Source organism: Nesoenas mayeri (assembly GCF_963082525.1).
Source record: "Nesoenas mayeri genome assembly, chromosome: 5".
Taxonomy (NCBI): Eukaryota; Metazoa; Chordata; class Aves; order Columbiformes; family Columbidae; genus Nesoenas; species Nesoenas mayeri.
The window spans coordinates 51,138,419-51,161,051 of NC_137548.1; the positions used below are offsets into that span (position 1 = coordinate 51,138,419).

General features: G+C 38.8%; 1 protein-coding gene across 1 annotated transcript in view; it reads right to left on the minus strand.

The window, feature by feature from the left end:
• Positions 1-22,633, minus strand: part of CHID1 (chitinase domain containing 1) — a gene marked incomplete at both ends in the record, with an annotated part of 112,775 nt that overhangs the window by 73,049 nt on the left and 17,093 nt on the right. The window lies entirely within an intron of this gene.

The window sequence follows — 22,633 nt, forward strand, 5'->3', positions numbered from 1 at the left end:
TTGGAAGAAACCCAGTGGCAACAAATATGCTTTGTCCATTCATGAACAGAGTTAAATCACCATCACAGTTCACAGAAAAAAAGCACCACTCACCAGCTCAGTCAGCACCACCAGTCAACTCTGCTCTAGTCAAACACCTGAAGAAACTGTCCACTGGAGCAAAAACAAGACTATTGATTCATACCTCTAGAATTTTTTTTGTTTTTAATCACAGAATAGTTTGGGTTGGAAGGGACCTTCAAAGGTCACCTAGTCCAATCCCCCTGCAATGAGCGGGGACATCTTCAGCTAGATCAGGTTGCTCAGAGCCCTGTCCAGCCTGGCCTTGAATGTTTCCAGAGATGGAGCATCAACCTCAATAGCCTCGATCTTTAGTTTAAAACCATTACCCCTTGTCCTATCACAACAGGCCCTGTCTGTCCCCATCTTTCTTACAGGCCCCTTTTAAGTACTGAAAGGTCTCCACAGAGCCTTATCTTCTCCAGGCTGAATGACCCCAACTCTCTCAGCCTGTCCTCACAGGAGAGCTGTTCCAGTACTCTGATCATTTTTATGTCTCTCCTCTGGACCCTCTCCAACAGGTCTACGTATTTCCTGTACTGAGGGCTCCAGAGCTGAATGCAGGACTCCAGGTGGGGTCTCACCAGAATAGAGTAGAGGGGCAGAAAGCCTCCCTTGACCTGCTGTCCACACAACCCTGATGCAGCCCAAGATAGAACTGGCCTTCTGGGCTGCAAGAGCACATTGCTGGCTCATGTCCAATCTTTTACCTACCAGTACCCCCAAGTCCTTCTCCACAAGGCTGCTCTCATCCCCCAGCTTGTATTGATACTGGGGGTTGTCCTGACCCAGGTGCAGGACCTTGCACTTGGCCTTGTTGAACCTCAGGAGGTTCACATGGGCCGATGTCTTGAGCTTGTCCAGGTCCCTCTAGATGGCATCCCGTCCCTCAGGTTTGTCAACCACACCACTCAGCCCAGTATCAACCACAATTGTTCTGAGTCAAGAAAACTGGCACTCAAGTTAAAAAACGAAATATTTTTCTACAGCTATTATGTTTCTCATTTTAGGTTTCCCAGTCATTCTGGTATTTAATAATAGAGTTAACTCAAGGGCAGGTATGTTCTACTGACTATATGGTTGGGAAAATGAACAAGGAGAAAGTCAAGAAACTTGGCACAAAAATGTGCAAAGTCTATGAGAATAAAATTTTCTAAGTCTAAGCCAAAAGCCTGTAGTTCTTCTAAGCCTTGAATATAATTTCCAAACTATTGAGTAAAGTGGCAGAAACTTCATCATCATTTATCAACATTGTACAACATACATGCTAAAGACAGCTTACATACATGCTAAAGACAGCTATTTAATGGTCAGATGACAAAACCTTGGTGATTTTATTTGCTCACTATCAACATGACAAATGTGAAGGAACAGATGTCAAGTGTATGAACATGAATAACAGGAAAAGCATATTATTTAACATAGCTGGAAAGTTTCTTCACATGCAAGCAGCCCTGACCTCTGAACTGCTTCATTTGCTTTATCTTTGAGTTCACCATAAGTCATCATTCAAAAGTTACATCTCATTTGGAGTCTAACAAATGTACTTATTAAAAGAGTGAAGCTGAACATCGAATAAAAGAGAAATATGCTGTTTAAAGAAACCTGCCCCTATTGGCATAAAATATACTGAAATGATGCAATATGTACCATAAATATGAAATAATTTGGACTCAATAAGTAAATTTAAGCAGAAAAGGGTAATTTTTTTATGTTAGCTTATACTAAATCCTTTTTATTGCTGTTCCAAGAGGCAGACACTTCATATGATATTTGCATTTGTACTTTTCTAACGCAATACCTTAAGCAAATGTCATTCAGTTTCCTTAACATTCTGCTCAGAGGCACTAGTGCTCTTAAGTGATTCTTATTTCATTGTTCAACATAGTTAAGTCTGAAACTTATTAAATACTAGCAAACCCCCCCAACTATTCAGGTTTGGAAATGTCCATCTAATCTTGGCAAAATCTGCATCTATATGGACTGTAAAAGTTGCTCCATGGGGAGAAATTCACCACAGAGATGAAATTCATGGCACTTTAAATGCAGTAAAACCACATCCAATACTGTATATACAACAAATCATTAACTTCAGTGGAGGTCTCAATATGATGTTGGTAGTGATGTGTATTGGACATTATCCCAGGTGCTTGTGCTGGCTGACAACAGGCTCAATATGAGTCAGCAGTGTGTGTCCTGGCAGACAAGAAAGTAAAGCACATCCTGGGTGCATCAAACACAGTGTAACCAGCCAGGCATAAGTGGTGATTATCCTGTGTGTTTAGCCTTGGTGTGGCCTCATCTTGAGTACAGTGCAGTTCTGGGCCCCACAATTGAAGAAGCATGTGAAGGTCCTTGAATATGTCCAGAGGAGGGCAACAAACTGGTGATGAAAGGGCTGGAAGGAATGTCCTATGAAGAGTGGTTAAGGACTTCAGATTTGTCTATTTTGAACAACAGGAGGCTGAGGAGGGACCTCATTGCTCTCTACAGCTTCCTGGGCAGGGGATGTGGAAAGGGAGGTGCTGATCTCTTCTCCCTGGGATCCAGTGACAGAACGCATGGGAATGGTTCAAAACTGTGTCATGGGAGGTTTATACTTGACACTACGACGCAGGTAGTGGTGCGTCTCTGGACCACTCTCTGGAAGTTTGGTATTGTGAATCTGTATCGAAAACACTGGAACAGGCTTCCTAGAGAGTTGGTCAATGTCCCAAGCCTGTGTTTAAGAGGCATTTGGAAAATGCCCTTAATAGTATGCTTTTACATTTGGTCAGCTGTCAATTGATCAGGCAGTTGGCCTAGATGATTGTTGTAGGTCCCTTTCAATGGAAAATATTCTGTTCTATTTTTATTGCCCCTTTATAGAGAATCACTGATTTACTGAGAGAAAAAATACTCTACTTGTTGAGCACAATGTTTAAGACAAATATTTCTAAGAGGTGACACACTGCTTTTCTTGTACAGAGAACAGCTGTCCCTGAGACACACCAAACTTTTGCTTTAGACCAGCTCATCACCTTGAGAGGTGGTAAAGCTTCCACAACACACTTTTAAGAGATGCATTTTCTTGGATAAAATACTGACTTTCCTGCTGAAACCTTATTTACATAGCCCAGTATTAATTTCTTCCCATTCTTAGCTATGTCACTTTTGACTTGACTTCCTAACTTTTGACTTCACTTTGTTGAGAGATTCATCATTTTCACTTGCAGGTTCCTGACCCAAATTTCTGCTAGACAACACAGCAAGAGAAGAACAACTATTACCCTGAGAGCATAGGTCTTATTTGCACGTATTTCCAACAATTTGTCAGTATTTTCCAACGGCACACTACTATCTATATATATGTATATATACAGCCTAGAAATTCACAGTCCCTTAAGTGCAGCAGAGTTTGTTTCATAGCATAGAATGTCTATTACCTGAATCTTCCAAATAGCATATCGTTATATGTATCAAAATTCCCATTAGTGCTTTACTGATAAGTATTTCTATAAGGTTTTGACTTTGTAGTCTTTCATATTGAAACACTAGAAAAAATACTTCATGCATGCAAGTCACTTTCACTTACTTTCAAATGAATCTACATTCTCAATTATTTCTTGTGTCACTATGATTACTCTCAAAATGAAATAAGATAAGAAACAAAAAAAGGTCTTGTAACTGACTGCTATTCCCTGCAAGTTCGAACTGCATTCTTATTTGGTTACATTCCCTTCTCCGTCCCTTACAAAGGAGAAGTTTTCTGTATCCTCACATCTTTAAGTAGTCATTCATAATGAAAAACTGTCTGATTTTCTGTCTCCTGTACATATCTATTTCAGAAGTCATCTTCTCAGTAATAACTTAATTTTCTCGTTGTGCATAATTCAGTTTTCTCTGTAAAGCAACTGTTAGCAGATCTTCCCTTCTCCCATCTTTCTTCACCATCATTTATCATTGGTTTTCATAGCTCCTTGCAATTAGCTGTACTAAAGTATAATGCTACTGCATTTTATGAACACAGACCAATGAATTCAGTTAATGCCTAATCACTGAATAAAAATTCACCGTTTCTTCCTGCACCCAGTCTGTTCCACAGCAACTATGAGAAAGAGCTGAAATCTCTACTCTGTGCATCCACAATTATAGACATTGATAATGAAGCAGTCAAATGCATAAACAAGTTAAATCTGATACCATTTTCTTTTCAGGAAAAATCCTCTTCGTGGTATTGTAACTACCCTATGTCTTTTTAGGTTTTCCAAAACTCTGTAAGGATGACAGCTACTGAAGTAATTCTCCACTATCAGTATTTAGAAAACAGCTCTAAGTAGATCCTGGTTTCTGTGGGTGTTTTGCAACTCAATTCTCTGGTGTCTTATAGATATTCCATTTACAAAGCCCTCTCACTGCCAGGTCTTGGGAAAAAAGGTAGGTCACCTTCCTCCATCCAGCGGCCTATTTTCATGAAGTGGTAGACACCTGACTAGCAAAACTCTATGCCTATGTCAATTTTGTTTGAAAATGGTCAAATACTAAAAAACTTTCATTGAGAGATGAAGAACAGAAGAGATAAAGCTTACAGACACCTTGTTTCCTCAGAAATTATGCTAAAAATAGGATTAAGGTCTGTCTGCAGTAGTATTGGATAAAGCAGGCAAGTCAACAACAGGACCTTGACACAATACTGATATTCAAAGATATGAAAAACAATGATAGATTTAATTCTTGCTGTCAAAAAAGAACATGACTGAAAGGTAACTCCATAAAACCAGTACAATCACCACTGCTCACATACATTCTTCCAGTTGTGGCTTTTCATCTGGTTCTACTCTTAGAACACTCTCAATTTCGTACATCATCCCAAGAGATAAAAATTCTGAAAGAATAAGTAAACGAAAATAAAAGGGGGATATTAATTGAAATATAACAATTTAGCAGTTAATTTCTAATGAGTTAGAACAGTCTGAATATCCCAAGATAATTACTTTAGCAAGCCTGGACTAACAACTAAGGAGAAACTTCTAATGGTGCAGGTAGTCTGGAAGTAGCAACACTCATTCATTGGTAGATTTTAAGAGCTTGTCAGATAAAGTTCTATCAAAAGTTACCAAGTTATAGTTTATTTTGCCTTAGGATAATGCACATTCCAATATTACTGTCTACTACTCAGATCAGTAGCTTAAATTCAGGAAAAAACCCCTGCAACCCTACTTACGTGCTGTCTCTGGCTGCTGCACTAATTTCGTGATAAGGATCATAAAATTCAGATGCCTTCAAAGAGCATGAGGGCTATCTGTCAGTTGTCCATAGAAAAGATCACAATTTAAAATTAAAAACAAAAATCTCTACCAAGCACACCCTAAAAACACAAACATGTCTGATTTTATTAGCATTACTACATTAGGGGGACTGTAAATGGTAACAGACTGGTGAGTAAAAACTTGCTGTATTTTCATCAGTAAACAAAACTGCGCCTATGTACCAAATGAAATTTTTGCAGAGCATCAAGGGCTGGCACTCATCCTTAATATGCATATCCCATCCCAGCTGTTGTCTTTGCAGTACTTCCTCTTCAAACAGAGAGAAACATGGGATCTGTTCCTGTCATGGAGTAGCCTACACTGTTTTCATGAAGCCAAACTAATTGCCTGTGGCCCATCTGGTTCAAACCAGTAACAGAAGTCAAGAAGGAGAATTATGCCAACAATTATATGTCCTGAAAAGAAAGTATGAAATCCCAACAGACAATGAGGGACAAATAAGCCTGAAAACTGCATCCTCAGAGCTGAGGCATACTGACAGGCCAGTCTGCATAACCTACACTGTATTTTTCAAGTAACTTAAGAATTTGCACATGAATCACTTACGCCAGCATCAGAAATTCATCTGTTTGTCAAAAAGAGACAATCTGAAAATATCAAAGAAGAAAAAATGTCTTTTGTCATTGCGTATACCGTTTCCATTTTTGGGGAGGTTAACTGCTCTCCTTTAATGCTGTTTCTGTTGGGTTGCTTCAGCCTCTTCAGAGGAGTCACGCAAGCAAGACTATGCATAAAAGAACATCCACTGTGTCACCATTTGGTTCTCCTAATTTCCAAATTATTCTAGTGCCCTTCATGCCAGGGCTTCATGCCTAGGCAAGCCATGCTCCAATAGCAGAACATCATGCAAAACAAGCTTGTAGTCTGGAGCGTATGAGCCTAATTTAAAAACTCTAACACACCAAATGTAGGCTTAATTACTCCTTGCAAAGATTAAAATGCTCTTTTTGTTGGTTTTTTTGGTTTTTTTTTTTTGTTTTTTTAAAAGTTTTCTAACTTCATCCTGAAACTTATGCAGTAATTGCTCTATAGCAGCTGTCTCAGAACTGGTAGAGCTACAAATGCCAGACACGGTGAGGAACACCTTTCACTCTTTCTTCTCTTTGGCTGCCACTAGTTGACCTACAGATTATTTTAATGATTCTCCCTAGTGGAAGTTCAAAAACTGATGTGCACACCTGTTTCAGCACATGTCAGTGGAGTCAGACCTTGGCTGCATTAGTTTTATATAGTCAGGCATAGCCTTTAAAAAGCCACTTCTAAGAATAGATTCGTTCCTCTCAAGTCCTCTCTGAATCTATGCAAAATCCATTGAACCTACCAGGGCTGCAGTCAGAGACATGCATTACTGAACTGGCAGCCCAAAAAACAGTAGCAAAAACAGGGAAGTCATTGGCAAGGGGAACAGATGTAGTTTAGAGCCATTAACAAGCATCCATACTGACTGTAGCTAACAGAATTCAGCTAAAAAGAAATATCACTGACAGACCTATGCTTTAAACCTTTATACAGGGAAGAAATAAAATCCATGAGCCCAACAGCATGACTCTGAGTATGATTCAACAGTATTACTATAATTTGGAGAGGTTATTAAACTTTCTCCAGTAATTGTTACTCAGAAGTAGACAGTAGTCATTTCCTACCCAGTTTTCTGCTCTTCTCAATACAAAGCCCCATCTCAAGCTGTATCTTTGTGATCCAAGCCACTCACATTTTTTATGGTTATCTAATACACAATAAAAACAATTATGCCAGTCTACTAGCCTAGACAGCCCACTTAAGAGTCATTTCTATACCTTCTGGAGCGTTAAATTTTACACACAGAGTCCAATTTCAAAATCTCTTGATATGTAACTGTACTCTCCATATTCCTGACAGTGCCTTTTTTTAGGATACTCACATGAAGATTGACAGCTACGTGAAAAATGGAGGGCAGTGTGTTATTATCAACTAGGCACAACAAACAGGAAACTCTGCATAGTTATAGTTTACAGATTTTCCTTCCCAAGTCCCATTCTGTATATTGCTTGCCCAAAGAGATGGTTTTCCAACATCAAATTCCTTTCTTAGCAACAGCAAGCATGTGATACCATACTTGGAGTGTAGACTAGATAACTCTATAATGAATACAGACTGATCATCTTTAGAATTGCTTGCTTTTATGTGACTTCATTTGTCAAACTGAAAGGAAAAGAAAGATAATCAGACGTTTAGAAAGATCAAAAAAGTACAGTGATAATATTGATTCCAACAAAATAAGATTATTATAGTCAGCTTTCTTACCAACATTTTAACCTTTTATAACATTAAGTGTAGGCATTGGTAAAATTGAATCCTACTTAATAAACACAAAGTTGTTTTTCTAATATGCTGTTATTTGATTTGCTTTCTGATAATTTAAAACTCCACCTGTAACAAACAACAGGCCTCCTATTGTTTTGATCTCTGGCATTACTTACGTACCAAAATTTCAAAGCTTTACCTACTAGATCGCATAGCCCTGCCTGAGAATAACGTTAAAAGTAAGTGAGGGTTCCCATTTCACTCCAAAACAGAGAAATATTAGAAGCTGTTTATAATTTAATATAATTTGTTTACTTTATATTATCATAAAAATTACCCTGTTGTTTACTTGTGTATTCTGCATGATAATTACTGCTTGCTAGAAATGCTTCTAAGGAAAACAGTGCATAGGTACTGGAATAGTGAACCCACAAATATATCAATCTGCATGCACAAAGTTATGGCAAGGCAATTGAATCTGCAATAACTTCTAAAGATTATAGACTCCTGGTGAAAAACACAGATCACCTTAATCGTTACAAGTATACATTCACAGTCAACTTCTAAGAGACTAAAATACCTGTTTCCTTTATCACATATGCAAAACAGTGGTCAATTGTGGCATCCATTGAGCTGGGAAACTGTGAGGTCAACAAGCAATTTCCCATCATGTATTCTTCATACTTTTCAGCTAAATATATATGTATATTTATAGAAAAGGAGAAAAAGAACAAGAAAACACAAAGAAGAAGGAGGGACAAATTGTCTGCCCTGCTGTCAATCTTTCCCAAGCAGCAGGGTAGAAAAACAAAGCTGATATCCACTACTGGACAGTAGTAATGAAGGCTGCATAGATTATGGTAATTTTAATTCCACAGCAGCTCTGGCAAGAAAGAACTGAAGTCTTTCACATCTGCAATGTTTTTGCAGTCAAAAAAAAAGAATAAACTGAGTAGCTAAAATCTTAATTTTGGAGAAGCGGGAGTTCAGAGGTAGAAAATACTGACAGTGCGTACCTAGAGAAGCTTTAACTAACAGGGAGAGAGGCTGTAGGTTGTTGGTTTTTTTTTTTGTTTTTACTCTTACATAGGCAAATATGAACATCCGAAGTGAAGAATGCTTGCTGTATTTTGAATGAGCAGCATACATTATGTTCAAATATTTGAAGAGAGAAAAGTGGTTTGGGTTCCTGTGGCTTTCAAATGAAAGCTGCTGAACCACTGCTGTGCATCTCAAGAAGCCAATAAAGACAGACAAATTTGATATGGATTATTTGCCAAGACTGCAGTAGCTTCAATATGCTCTTTTCAAAGCCTAGAATCTAAAAAACTGAAAAACAAAAGACATGCTCAACTACAGATTCACCTGCATGTGTTTCACAGGCAAGTAACAAGCTGTGAGCAAGACTGCCACACAGCAAAGGAGTATTTTTCAAACTCTTTCAAGAAGAAACAGGTATTAAAACAGCATTACAGTGGGGTCAGCTGAAGAATCTGAATATCAAAACTTCTGTTTTGCAGGGTGTTTTGACTTTGACTGGCCTGCTTTTCAGCCATCTCTGGTTCCAGCTGCCTAACAAAGAGATTTTCATTAATTCAGTTGTCTGGCTTTCTTTTAAAGTTTAGAGAGTAAATGCATACTGTTTACCATTTTCTTCTTGTATTTAACTTAAGAGATTATCCTAACTTTAGAATAACAACGGTAGTAACAACTTGAACTTTTTTAGCAAGTACATTTTTAAAAAGATAAATAACTTCAAAATGCTGGGAGGTGTCCATTCCCCAAAGCCATTGTACATAAATTGCTGACAGCACACAGAACAAATCTAGGATTCACCCCATATGAAGGTGGATCTTGATCCATAAAACTTATAGTGAGGTGTAAGAGACAGCTGATTCTCACAAGAAACGAAAAACACAAGGAAGCATCCACCTATTCTGAACAGTTAACTAGTGGTCTAAAAGAACGAAACCCCATTACATAAATATCTCTCCATAAACAGCAGAGACACTAGAAAAAGTTTCCCAATTTGTCCAGAAAATTTTCTCTTCACTTTTTACTCCACCAGAAGAACTGTTTTTCAAAAAGATAATATATTGTGTTCCTGGAAATACAACTCATTCTTTCTCATAGAAGTAACTAGTATACTCCAACCTTTGCAAGTCCACATACAGTGCTGGAGGATTTCAGCTATTTTTTTCTTTAGAAAAGACTAAATATTTGTCCAGATTACTAACAATTCTGCCTAAATGGGATACACTAAATATGAACCTGTGTTAACCGTCTCTTGTTTTCCCCAGGAATCTCCTAAAAGAAGCTAGGTTAATTCCATATATTTACATCTCACCATAGCAGACCTTACTGTTCAACAAACGACAAATGCCGTTTCAAAGCTACCATACAAGACAGACACCTTTTCGTTACAAACATACGCATATTTAGAATCAGTATTGACTACCCTCTGCCCCCGCTACTATAAAACTAAAGCAAAACAAGTATAAAAAATTCCTCCTGACCTTGTTCAGGAATATCAACAGATCCAGCTCCTAGAACAATGGCTGCTATCATGAAGATTTTCAAAATAGTACTAAACAACATTTGAGCATAAAATGCATTCTCTTTAATGGCTTAAATCAAAAGCACTTTGAGGCTGAAAAGAAGAAAATTACTGAATCACAGTAAAAGACTGTCAAGGCTTTATAATCTCCCTACTCTAAAAACAGTGATATAGTAATGCTTCTTAAGATATTTTCAGTTTTTCTTGAAGTTCCTTGTCTCATAATGCATAAGTAAAACAACAATATCTTCTGCCAGCAACTTCTCACTGCTTTTTGTCAAGTGTCAAATCTCAGCATAACCCAAGTCTTAAGACTTCAGACTGTTTGAAATGCAAAAAGTGCTATTATTTTCAACTGTTTTTTGTTTGTTTGTTTGTCTGATCAAACAAGAGATCAGCCACAGTAAGAAGCAGCAGTTAAAAATAATGGTTGGGATATAACTGCACTTAGCTCAGGATGGATGGGAAGCAGAAACACACTTTGAGATGCTGTGCTTCACATACAGATGTGGCAAACTTTTCAGAGCAAGGAGAAAACAGCCAGCACAGTATTTGACAGAAAATGTTTTGCCATAGGCATGTTTTGTCAATTTTAGACGACTCATGAAAATTCACATAAAGTCATACATTTAATAGCATGGGCCTCTTCGGTGTTTTAGACATTATTTTGGAAATGTTTACCTGTCATTTTAATTCACTGACGCAGAAAGCAAGCATAGAAAGTCTCAATTTGAGAAAAGAATGCCAAAACCTGAATAAGTATCTTCAGCACTCTCCATACTTTTGCTGTGTCTGCCCCACCCACTCCTTTTTAATCACAACTAAAAGAAAAACTTACGTTGGTTTCTAGCTTACCTAAAATTTTAGTAGGAAGACCTAACAAACAAAGTCTTCAAAAGTAGCTATAAAAAAAAGAATAAGGCTCGCTTGAGTCTTAAGTATATCCTCCGCACAAGGAATTGCCCACAGCTCTTTGCAAGAAACCGGGTGAAGGTGTATTTGTGAATGTTTGCTTTGTTTCTGAGACAGAGGAAGGACGTTTCACACCAAAGCATACTTTGTCTTCTTTTGCCCACTGGCTTAGCTCTGCTTCCTTGCACTCTTCTGCTGAACAGACATTTATGAAGCATTGATTATGCTACCAAACAAATGAACAAAGGTGCTGCTTTTGCTTTTCTCATACAGCTCTGCATCACCTGCTGCCTAGGTGTGCATCATCAAGTCAAAAATGTATATGAAGACTGCAAAATTTTGCTCGGTGTTTCTACAGTGTTTTGCCATCTGACGTTCTTTTTCTAGCATTCAATCTAAGAATTCTTCATCATGAACTAAGAGTATTTTTATCTGTTTCTTCCAAGCTGATGTAAAGATCAATGTATCACCGTCATTTATACAGCCCCTGTTGACACATTTGAAGACTTATTATGTCTCTTGACACTTTTTTCCTCTTTTTAATATACTAAATACAGTTTTTCAAACTTTCCTCAAAGGAGACATTATCAACCTTTCTAGCCATTTTTCTTGCTTTCCTCTTAACCCTCTCATTTTTCTACATCATCCTATAAATATAGTACCCCAGACTCAGTTTTCATTAGACCTGCCTAGCACTGAAAGCAGAATAATTACCTTTCAACACCCTGAAAGCTCCCCACCAATCATCTCCAAACAAAGTGTCCCTTTCTCTACATCTCATAGAGCCATCGCCTCAGCATTTTTAAATTGTCTAATCCTCTTCCAACACAGGTCTCCCCAGAAAGTTTCCGTGAATTTCCATGTTTTACTTCCCCCTCCTTAGAATTGTATTTTATATCCATCTTTGCCTAATTTCACGACATTAATCCCAGGTAAATATAATGTTTCTGGAATATATTCAAGATGTGATCACCTCCTGTTAAATGTTTACTTACCAGTCTGGTATCTTCCACAAACTTAAAAACAAGCCACCAGAGCCACACTTTTAGGAATATGCTTTAGGTCACTTTCATATGAGATACACTGCCCTGCCACAAAGGTCCAGCAGCCTCTGCAGAGGACCAGCAAAGATCAATTTTTATACTTCATATACAACAGGTCTAATGTGTCCAGAATATACTAGACTTGCTAGGCATGTGCCACACAGTTTATATGGGCCATTCTATACAATCTGTTCTATACCATGTGGACACAAATTTCTTCCTGGAAAATGTACAGACCATGGCTTAAAATAGATGGTTCAGGGAACGATAAATTAAGGAAGATGTAGATTTATAAAGAATCCAGAGAAGGATGGTCTAAGGTCTAGAAAATATGACCCACACTAAAACACTAACAGACTTTCATTTAGTTATTCCATACAAGGTTTGTTGATGGGTCCCACCTGGGAGGTCAGTCTGACAGTCACACATCTGCAGAGTGGACTATTTTAAGCAAGCTGGTGTTTACATCAAATTCCTAGAGAGATCTTTTGTTTTGCAGATGAGGAACCATACTTCGTATTTCCACTAATGCTTCTCAGTCCTTCTGCAGATGTCAATCTGTGAGGTTAAGTGCCCCTTTTATCAGAGACAAACATACTTGGTTTTAATTTAAATACTACTTTCACAGAACCATCTTTGTTGGAAGAGACCCTCAAGATCATAGAGTCTAACCATAGAGTCCTAACTCTAGCACTAAACCGTGTCCCTAAGAACCTCCAGGGATGGTGACTCAACCACTTCTCTGGGCAGCCTGTTCTAGTGCTTCACAACCCTTTCCATGAATGATTTTTCTTAATATCCAACTTAAACTTCACTTGGAACAACTTGAGACCATTTCTTCTCACCCTATCACTTGCTACTTGGGAGAACAGACCAACACCCTCCATGCTACAACCTCCTTTCAGGTAGTCGTAGACAGCAATAAGGTCTCCCCTCAGCCTCCTTTTCTCCAGGCTAAACAGCCCCAGATCCCTCAACCACTCCAGCCAAAATGATTCTATGATTGTAACATCAGCAGTCTTTCCCTTATGCACTAAGCAGGTCACCTTGTCACAGAAGAAGATCAGGTTGGTCAAGCAGGATTTGCCTCTCATAAACCCCTGCTGATGGGGCCCGTTTGCCTGGTTGTCCTGTACATGCCACATGACGACACTGAAGATGATCTGCTCCATGACCTTCCTTGGCACCAAGGTCAGACGGACAGGCCTGTAATTCTCCAAATACTCCTTCCAGCCCTTCTTATAGATGGGCATCACATATGCTAACCTCCAGTCAACTGGAACCTCCCTGGTTAGCTAGGACTGCCGATAAATGATGCAAAAGCAGCTTGGTAAGCAACTCCACCAGCTCCCTCAGCACCCTTGGGTGTATCCCATCTGGCTCCATAGACTTGTGAGTGTCCAAGTGGTGCCTTCTGTTCCCCTTAGGAAAGCATCACCTATGACAATGATACCTTTTTTTTTTTTCTTTATGGAAGTGGTTTTGATGCAGGGTGTAGGCTAACTTAACCTTGGTAACTCTTCCAATCTAGATGAACCTTCATCCTCGTCACTGCTTGGTTCCATTTGCAGAGTCTCATATCTATTATGCAAGAGCACATGGGAAGGTGGGGTAGTCACAGAAGAGATGCGTCTGCTGCACTGGGCAGGAACTTGTCACCATTGCCCTCTATCCATTGAGTCACCACATTCAGCAAAGTGGAGAGAGGACAGGGAGTCCTCCACGTCATGTGCCCTGTCTGCCTGACAGACCTGTCCCAGGGAAGGTAGGGTGGGATTCCAATAATCTGTCTCTCTCTCGGACTCTCTGACACTCCTCAACCTACTCAATCTCCTCTCAGAGCTCTATCACTAAGCAGAGGGAGTTTCTCTACCTAGGTGCACCTCCCACAGGTGTGCTCACTGCTGCCATCCTGTACTGGCATACGAGCAGGGCACATCCTGCAGCCTGACACCTGGGTGGCAGCATGTTCCCACCAGAGCTCTATCTGGAAAGCTGTGTCCACTGTGATGGGTGCAGAGTTTAGAGAGGCTATGGCTTTCTACTTGCTGGATACCATTTTTCCCTGGTCAAGCTGGCAGAACTACAGTGCACTTCTTACATGCCCTTCTGTGCAAACCACCCTGTTTGCCCTCCCTGATCACTAACGACTCCCCATGGGCTGCTTCTATAAGCTGGGGGATTGAGGAGCCAAACCCCAGCCACCATTGCTCCTGACCCCACCAAGGTGTTGTCAGCCTCTGAGCCACCAGGAGCCTGCAGCTCATGCCAGTCTCAGCTCCCCCCAAAGCTGCACCCAGTCTGGGAAACTCCCCTGTGCACCTCACTAGAGGTGCATATCTTAAGCATCAAAACACAAGTAAAAAGCAGTGCTATACTATGAAGTGACACAGCCAATGCCATTTTTTATTGCTACTTTGTGTAGAGGATTATACTTCAGGGGACAATAAAAGTGCAAGAAGAGTGACCACTAACAACTTGTCTGTAAATATGCAGTTATTTAACACTGGGTTTAGCAAAACTAACAGCTTTTAATGACTCAGTGTATATCAAGCTGATCCTTAACACAGTTACACCATATGTCTAATGTCTGTAATAAGCTACAAATGCCAGAAAGGCCATGGTTATGCAACTATGATTAGATTCAGAATCCTAGTGAAGACAACATCCTATTTGCAGGGTGTAGGCACCTTTGCTCGTTCTCAGGACAGCAGGAAACAGGTGTATTAACCAGCCAGTCCCTGTAATCTTCAGACTTAAGAGAATAGGTGCAACCAAATTTCAAGTCCCATTTGGCTTTTTTTTTTTTTTTTTTTTTTAACAGCACATTTAGGCATCAAGGTAGTTCATTCCAGCACAGCTATCCTATTAAGAGGCTTGTGATATCACTGTAAAAACATCCACACAGCTTTCACCATTATAATTTCTGCAGTACAATAATCACTGAAGTGCACATATTTAAGCCAGGAATTTAATCAAGCCTAGGATTAGTCAGCATGAATGGCATTACCCACCATCACCAATGGGCAGAATATGCCTGGCTACCCATTGCCCTTTCTGGAAATGGTACTCATATAATTTATACATGCCTCCATATCCATGCATGTTAAAAGCAGTAACACTCTAACATTTTGAGACAATCTGTTGAAAGACAGTCTGGAAGTCTTCAGCAAACCATCTGCTCTAGCAACCATTTACATAACACAGCAATCCTAGCACCTCTCTTCAGACACACGCAAGCACAAGTTTCCCAATCCCAAAGGAGAGTCACAGTATAACACACACACTTTTTCAGAGCATTGCTTTGGCTCCTGCTGTTCCCCTGTTGCAAATCACTTATGTTTGCAGGAAAATCATTAAATTTCTGGACATCAGATGGATGGAAATACTATCTCAATTTTTGCTGGCCACCGTGGTAGCTCTACATGCATTCTCTGTGACAGCAAAACTTGCTAGACAGATTCCTGCCTCTTGATCAACCTCCACACATATTCCCACTCCTTGATTATTCCAGTGCAACTATCTGTTGACAATGCTGCAAACAAATACACAAAAGTTCTGTAAAGAAATATATGAAATGTCTGGATTTAAAAAAATAAGTTGCTTTGCAAGTGAAATTTTATTTTGGCCCAGAACATTTCACAAGCAAACCAAAAACCAAAGGCCTCACCAGATCCTTTAGTTATGAAAGCAAGCTTCAGCCAGTGGATCAGTCTCACTTTGTTTTTGTTTGCAAAAGCTGAATTCGCGATGACCCAATATGTTTCCTTCCTGCATCATGTACTTGATCTCATGCACAATGCTGCATTTTCCAGGCTGTTTTTCTCTAAACAAACCAGTATTTTTACTTCTTAAAAGCGTCTCCTTTCAGACAGCATTTGCTGTCAGACTGCTTTGATGTTAATGCATATCAAAAGAGTTTAAATTACAAATTCTTAAATAAATTGCTTACATTTAACTATGCTCTCCCTTTAAATCTTAATCGGGTAAAACACAAAAGGAACAATGTTTCAGCTCCTAGCATCCCAGCTGGTTAGGGTATTCCACACTCAACTCATGTCTCCTTTATCAGTCTTTTGCCAGCTGCTGAACTCTAAACTATTATTTGATTACTGATGGTACTTATTTCCATGCCTTTTGCTGTATTTTTGATTAACAGTCTACAGTGATTCAAACAAATAAAGAATATAAGACACACAGTTGAAAGTGCTTTAATGCATAAGTGTTAAAACCCAAAGTCAGTTTCAAGACACACAGAATTTGGTAGCACCAGATACTTAATACACAATGGGAAGCACTTTTCAGTTGAAACCTTGTTATTCTATAAATAAAAAATCTTCAAGTATAGCTACTTTCTAAAACATCAAGTAAGGCAGTGTTGTGGTCTAACCCTAGGCTAGCAATTAAGAACCATGATAGACGCTTGCTCCCCACCTCACTCACCCCAAATGGGAGAGAAAACTAAAAGGGAAGGAGAAATTTGTGGGTTGAGATAAAAATCATTTAATAAGGCAACAAAATAATCATAATAATATACTAATAATAATAAAATGATAAAATATATATTTAAAAAATAAATAAATTATATTCAGTGCTATCCCTCACGTAACTCCAGTCACATGGAACAGCCAGTCCCAGAGAGGAGAGCACCCTGGTCCCAAAGAGCTGTTTCCAGTGAGATAGCAGAGAAAGCAAAAAGCCCAAAGGCAGAAAGGCCCAAAGGCCAGCTGCAAAGCAGCAGAACGGCACAAGGCTGAACAAAACTAAATGAACTAATGAAACTCCCAAATGGGACCACATTGAACTTGTGAGCCAGAAAACCTGAACTCCAATTATAGATAAAGTGTGATGCTAATGGTATGGAATATTTCATTGATCAACCTGGATGTCAACCAAAGTCTGTTCTACCTATGTCACTCTTCCTAGTTGCCTTGCACCCACAGACAGAGAGCCTAGAAGGACCTAAGGACCTTGGTCTCCCTGACAACAGCTAACATATCAGTCAGTTCTTATATTCTTTCCATACTGACTCAAAGAACAGCTAGCCACTGAAAGAAAAACATTATTAACTCTATCCCAGAAAAAAAAAAGCCATGTTGTCTCATTATTGTTATAGTAAATCCAACTCAAATACCATGTTAGTGAGATGGAGGGAGAAAAGGAGGAGAAAAGGAGGAGAAAAGGAGGAGAAAAGGAGGAGAAAAGGAGGAGAAAAGGAGGAGAAAAGGAGGAGAAAAGGAGGAGAAAAGGAGGAGAAAAGGAGGAGAAAAGGAGGAGAAAAGGAGGAGAAAAGGAGGAGAAAAGGAGGAGAAAAGGAGGAGAAAAGGAGGAGAAAAGGAGGAGAAAAGGAGGAGAAAAGGAGGAGAAAAGGAGGAGAAAAGGAGGAGAAAAGGAGGAGAAAAGGAGGAGAAAAGGAGGAGAAAAGGAGGAGAAAAGGAGGAGAAAAGGAGGAGAAAAGGAGGAGAAAAGGAGGAGAAAAGGAGGAGAAAAGGAGGAGAAAAGGAGACATTTTCTAACTGCATAAAGAAAATTAACTCAATTTCAGTCAGATTATCACAGGCAGAAAGAAAATTTCAGGATTCTGCTTGTTGATATAATTAAATCCAATGTAGTTCTAAGCTTTAAAGCATGCATGGACACTGAAGGTTTTAGGATGCCTCTGTAACTGATGAACATACTTTCAGCTACCTATTTACTGAAGAAGTTGAAGTGTTTTTTCTAGCTAATGCAATAGGAAGACATACATGGAAGACACAGAGGTGTGGCTTATATAACAATATTAATTGAAAATAATGTGACTAATGCATTCTCCTGGGCAATAAATGCTTATGAATCAACCCCAGAAACTTTAGGAATGCATAAAGAAACAAAACAACTGGTTTAGAGGAGTAAGACTTTCAGATTCTTTCACATAAACCATGGGTGTTATTTCCTACAGTTAGAAAACAGGAATATTTCACTACTCATCTACAGATACAGCCACTTAGTGACAGGTATACAATACATATTTCAGATTAAAAGTTGCACTTCTCAGCTCTAACAGAGTGTCTCTAAATCCCAGTTCAGAAAGGTTTTGAAACTGTGAACCCATTATCCTGTTAATATGCAGGACAGCAGCAGGAGGGGCAATGACAACACAAGGTCCAAACCTCCATGTGGTGTTCAACTGTGAAGCAGTCCTGAAAGATAGTTGCCATACCAAGAAAATTCTAGTCAAGGCAAAAATGTGTTTAAGAACCCAGAGGGCTTACAGTGGCTTCAACTCTTGCTTCAGGAGTATAGAGAAAGACCGTAGATCTCCATGTGGCTGTATATAAAGAAAACAGATTTAGGTCTCTCTGGCTACGAGACTGAATCTGGTCATGTCAATAGGCAACATGATGAACAGAAATTTTAAAGTCCGTAATATTTTGCACTTTCTCCCTAGCACAAAAAGAAAAAAATGCACTTTAATGTGAACACTGTTTACAGCAATTACTTAAATTCTACCAGAGCACACATTAGCATTTTAAAAAGCTTCTGTGTGATAAAGTGACTGATAAAGCATTTTAGAAAAATGTTTTAAAGTGCTCTCCTTTGCTTTATCTGTAATAGACTACAATTAATAGCAACAGAAAATTGCTTTATAAAAAGAACTACCAACTGGGATGAAATGTAGATCATAAGAGAGCAGCATGAATTATTGGAATAAATGACAGACAGAAGACATAGTAATTTCTCATTATTTTTGACTTAACCAAAGCACGAAAATCTCAAAGTATTTGTTATCACCCCTGAACATCCATGTGAGGCAAAGGCAAACCAGTCCACAATTTTCCAGAGAAATTTGCAAGAGGTAAGTGTATTAATGGTCTGTGAATGTTGCAAAGGCTCTCTCATGAGCCACAAATAGATTTTAAGGACTTAATTTGTAGGTTTTAAAAAAATAAGCATTACAGCTACTGCTCTGTGGTACGATGAGTTAATACAACAAGGCGTATAACACTTTGGCTTACTGGGAGCCATACTGGCATTTCAGAGGGCAATAGCCAAAAGTGTAGTTCAGTTTCTGGAACCTTCCCTATAGTAGAAAGTTTTACCAGCACAGCCATCCATGCATCAGAAAAAGTTCTTAAGTATTCATATTCTAAATGAAATCTGAATGACTCTCAACATTCTCTTGAAAGAGAAAGGTGGCTTCCTAAGACTCAAGTATTATCCACCACAAAAGTGGCTCTCAACAGCCATGCAAAGACATCCATGACAGTAAGGAACAATGTACGTGCCCTTATAGCTCTGTTTACTTGCAACACATATGATGTCTTATCCTGAGAAACAGTGCTGATTAAAAGCTTCCTTCTTTCTAAAATTCTCTGCATATTATGACCTGAACATTCTTCCAAGTAATTTTGTGGTGGTCAAGCAACTACTGCTTCCAGCTCTGCAAATACAACGTATAGAAAAGGTCTGATCAATCTGAGGAATTTGCACAAACTTCGAACTTCAGCTGAGAGCTGATGAAGAGGAAGAAGATTGTGACAAGAAAACATGTGAAATAGCCTCAAGTGAAACCCAAGGCTGACAAGAAACCTCCAGCACGAAGGTCACATTGCACCAGAGAAAGACCTCACCATGCTGATGACTCATCATTCTGCTCAAGGAATAATGAGTGTCAATCCCAGGACCCACAGGAACAGTGGAAGGGTGAGTGTAACACCACAGAAATAGGGTAGAAAGTGGGAAGGCTCTGCATAACAATTCTAGCTGTGACATTAGTGACACTTTTCTATATTAACTAGATAATTTGGACTACCAAACCTTTAAAACATAAGTGGACAAACAACAAATTCTTGACCCCATTTATATAGTACATTCCTTTTACACATCACAAGATTTAGAATGTAGCAGCATGCCAAACTGCCTCAAGATTATTGAGTGTATTTTCAGACATGGGAAGACCATTGAAAATTCAGAGCACAGGGAGGAAAAGGGAACAAGCCACTCTGTATCTAGAGAAAAAGAAACAACAGCATAAGTCTAGTGTTGTCCTGAGATTTCAATCTACAATCCTCATGCCATAAGGCACTATAAACTAGTACTGTTCTACAAATAAAGCCTCCTACAAAACATGACACAAAAAACACCAGAATTGAGGTAGAAGCAGAGAGGCTTGATAGGAAGAAATCCCCAAAATGCAGCTAGGCTGCAGAGCCCTTTAGTCTGTAAAGGGCTCTGTACAGGTATTATTTTACAGGACTGTCTACTTTACCAATTTACATGGAATTTATTTTGTTTACTTTTGCCACAGCCCTCAACACATTGCTTCTCTCTCTCTGCCTATCAAAATTTGGTAGCCAGCCACACATAGAAGCAAAGGGATTTTTGCATTAAACTAGCTACTTAATTTTAAGGCTATAAAACTATTATATCTTGCAACAGAGGAAAATATAAAACAACAAAAAAACCCCCGAAGTACATAGTTTTACAGAAAATAAACTGCAATCAGATTTCATGCAGCTATTGAAGAACAAAATTACAGGTAGCTAGTGTTCTGGGCTTACAGTCTTAAGATGGTAGAAAGTACATATCTTGTATGCAGGAATTGGTCTGGATGTCACTAACCTACAGAAGAGATAACATCATAGCTGTAGTGCAGACACTAACTGACCTCAGCACACACAAGTTTTTAGTCATCTACTACAGGGTCCCTGAATCTTTTCAGCAGGCAGCAGTTAAGCTCTGCACAGGTATCTGTCAGCAGAAATACTTTGTTTCCTCCTTGTGCATTTGGACCTCCTCACAAAACTCAACAACTTGAGACCATCACAGAGAAAAGTCCAGCCACAGAAGAGACAATGACAAGCCTGCTCAGCCATTCCATTTTCTCACCCTTTTTGGCACCTTGATAATGAATGCACACTGAAAGACTGTGACAGCCTACGAGAAATGTAGGAGGTTGTACAACACCATCCTGAAACTGTACTGTTAAACTGTCATAAACCCTGGTGGCTATGACCCTGTCCATACTATTACATGGCCCAAGGTGAGAAAAATAAGACATTGTAATATTTTTCTCTAGCTGTCTACTAACTCATCTGAAAAATACTTAATAATGGCTGTCTATTTAAGACTGACTTACATTACTGAATATTCATGTGCAGGTATAAGGTTGTGGAACAGCTTGAAAGAAAAAGGACACTTGGAAAAAATAAATCCTACATTGCCAACTATGCAAATTTTTAATGAGTTCTCCATTATAATTATCAGCAAGTCAAGCCCAGTAAACCAAATATATCTGCATAACCAGGAGGTACCTATTCCATTAGGTAAAATTCAGGGATAAGGAATAAGTATGACATGGGATTAGCACATGTGACATCTGTTACCTATTCTGCAGTTAGCAGAACCCACTGTAACACAGTCAATTACTTTATGAAGACTGTTTCATGTATGTAATCCTCTACAAGTTATGCTTCATTATTCTGAAGTCCCATATAACAAGAGTCCCTACCAAACCTCTTAAAAATAGGGATCTGTGGCTTCTCAGTCTGACTGTAAAAGGCCATCATCCATGACATATACATAACTAACATTTGGTCTATCCACAGTGTAACAGGGACATTCATTACCTTTCAGAAAATTTAAGGATAAGATAACTCTTATTACCACAATTCTCTGAAAGGCATGATGCATTCCTTGTATCCATGTAGCACAACAGTAACCACATACACTTTTCCACAAGGTAGCACAACAGAGAGCTATGCTCACAATGCAAGGATACCAAGCGTATTTTCACCAGAAGGGCACATAAATGTGAACAAATGTTACCAAATGGCAGATGGATACTGGTAAAACTCTTGCTAATAAAGCTGAATAGCATTGGCATAGCCCACATTTCCATCTGAAAATACAATAATGAAGTCACGTTGCTCTGCTGGTATTGCGAATCATCTTCTATGCTTATCTTCAGTACTGTCTGCTCATTCTCACATGGATGTAATCACTGATTGATCATACAAAACCCTGAAGGACTAGACACAATCTCCCTGAAATACTGGAGCGTGGTCTTCTTTCCAGAAAGAGACTAGAGATACAGTAAAACTGATTTTTCAGTTTTACTATGTATCACTTAAAGACAATGTAGACTCTTTTTCTAAAAATGTAAAAACTTAAAGAGGATTCAAATGAAATTACATTCACATTTTCCATATAAGTTTTGTTTTTTCAACAAATACAATCTTAGGAAGTAAACATCTCTCTGCTATGAACACTGAAAGATAAGAACTGCTTACTGCTGCTGAGCCAGAAGAGCATATAAACTGCTATATCTGTCAGATTCAAATCATTGCACAAATAAACAGAATCATTAAGAATTCTAAATATTATCCTCTCACTAAATGCACTTTCTGTACATATGAAATCAAAATAAATAATTTTAAAGCCTCACAGCCCTACTATGGATATAATTCCTTCCTGTAACTGTTTTTCTT